The sequence below is a fragment of the Geospiza fortis genome, unplaced genomic scaffold (genome assembly GCF_000277835.1).
Source record: "Geospiza fortis unplaced genomic scaffold, GeoFor_1.0 scaffold153, whole genome shotgun sequence".
Taxonomy (NCBI): Eukaryota; Metazoa; Chordata; class Aves; order Passeriformes; family Thraupidae; genus Geospiza; species Geospiza fortis.
Genome location: NW_005054498.1, coordinates 78,343 through 80,715, shown reverse-complemented (window position 1 = coordinate 80,715; position 2,373 = coordinate 78,343).

Here is a 2,373-nt window from a genome sequence, read left to right as displayed (position 1 = left end):
ATAATATATACAATATGCAATTATATTATATATTATTATATATAATTATTATATTATAATAATATATATTTATTATCTTGTTAAACTATTATAAAAATATTCCGACACAAACCATAACGCACCTGAGCTAAAAAAAAATCTGGTTTTTATCATAGAATGATCGGGAGTGGAAAGTACCTTAAAAATCATTGTTTCTCCAAGTAGAAATTCCCTAAGTAACTGGATTAGCATCACTCTGAGCCCAAACCCAAATGACACAACAGCACCAGCACTGAGGGCAGGGACAGCAGAATTCCTCTAAGGAAATTTAGGAATTTTCCGAACCCCAACTTCACTCAGGAGCTGCAGGAGGAGGAGGAATTCCCAATTCCCAGTGGATCCATCCCAAGCCTGTGCTGCTGACAGGCTCCATCCTCCCCTGTCACCTCCCCCAGCCAAAATCTGCCTTCCCCCATCTGGAAAAAAAAAAAAGAGCCAAATTCACCTTGTGGCACCTCCCAGCTGAAATCAAGGGGCCAGTGCTAATGACAGCAATTAGAAATTCAATTTTAAACCCCACGGGATGCCTGGTTTTGCACTGGAGGGTGGGGAATGATATCCTGTACGAATATAAAGTGAATTTAGCTGCTGAAAGCTCCCAGCAGTCTGGCTTTTATTGGCATTCCTCCCTCCCTGCCCTGGCTTCCTCTCCGCCTTACATTTTAAGCAGCAGCTCCTTTATTTCTGTCCATATTGGTGCCTTATGCTCACTGTAAATACAGCAGACTCAACTTTGGGCTTCCCAGAGCTTCCCCCCCAAGATTTTTAAGGAGAAAAGGTCAGAGTATTCCAGTGAACTGACGCACTCTTGTCTAATTTATGCAGCAAGAAGCTTAAAATTGTGCGTCATTTGACCATTTTCCATTTGTTCATGCTGAGATTAAGAGATGGGCTTATTGTTGAGCTGATAGTTGAAATTACAACTAAGAGAAAAAAAGGGTTAGAGGGGATCAGTAGCTGCAGCTGGGCTGGGATTTGCTGCCCAGTCATGGCAGTGGAAATTAGAAAACTTGGAAAAAGCAGTTTGGGAGGGACTGGGGAGGAGCTGAGTTTTTTTTTCCCAATAAATTGGACGTTTTCACCACAGAAATCACAAATTTCACGCTGAATATTCCCAAATTCTGCAGCAAGTCCAGTTAAAAAACTGGAGCTGTTTGTTCACCGTTTACCCCAGGAGGTTTTTGTGGTGTTTTCTGCACCCCCAAACCCTGTGCTGATAAATCCAACTGAATTTGGATGGAACCACGGAAATTTCTACAGAAAAATGTCTCAGCTCCATTTTTAAAAAATTACCATTTTTTAAAATTAAAAATTGATATTAAAATTAAATTTTTAAAAATTTTAAAATTAAAAAAAAAATTAAAATCCAGATTTGAAACCCGGACCAGCAAACATCAGCTTCTTTCAAGCTCGGAAATCCATGAGAATTCTCCCAGCTCTGATTTCTTCTCATATTCTTCTCTGCGTATTCCATGAATCCCGAATTGATCTGTATTTCTGTATTTACACCACGATGGGCAGGAGGGGAACAGACTTGCTGACGTTTTCTTGGAAGAACTGCTGCTATCTATAGGATTTTCCATTTTCATCTGGGATATTTTCACGGGGCTGCAGACAGATGGCTTTTCTAGGAAGGTGAAAAGAACAACGTTGCCATCCCAATAATGTATTTCCATCCGTGGCAAATCCCTAACACCCCAAGTTTCTGCTCAGACTAAATTTATGGATTTTTCACCACCAAACAGCCTCTTTTCCTGGTGGAAAAAACCAAGAAATCTCACGTTCTGACTTTGCAAACACTCAAAAAAGGTGGAAACACACAAAGCTCTGGTGCCAAATGCTGCTTGGGGCGGCCAGAGCAGTTATTTTGCTGTTTGGAGGAAGATTTATGGTGAAATATCCATTAACAAAATTTATAACTCTGAAAAATACATGACGTTTTCCAGAGCTGTATCATAGCTGAGTGGAAGCACCAGAAAAATACGAAAATGTGGCTGCAGGAGGGAGCAGAGCAGCAGCTCAAACACGAGGGAGCTAAACCAGGTCCCGTCAGCAGGAGGGTGCCAAAACAAGAGCCATGAGGCCAACCCGAAAAAGCAAATAAATTAAATATTGTTTCAAAATCTCAGTCAGCAAAGAGCCTGTCTGTAGTTCCACCTCCTGCTCTTGGAGTTTTGTGGGACCATCCATGATTTTCTCCTTTTCCTTCACGAGCTCTCTGGGCTTAGAGGCTGCAGATTTTCCAGGGGCCACCTGGGTCAAGGCAGGGACGAATATTTTAATGAGTTAATTAAACATTAGCTGTTATCTGGCTCCACCCTGACAGAGGTGAGA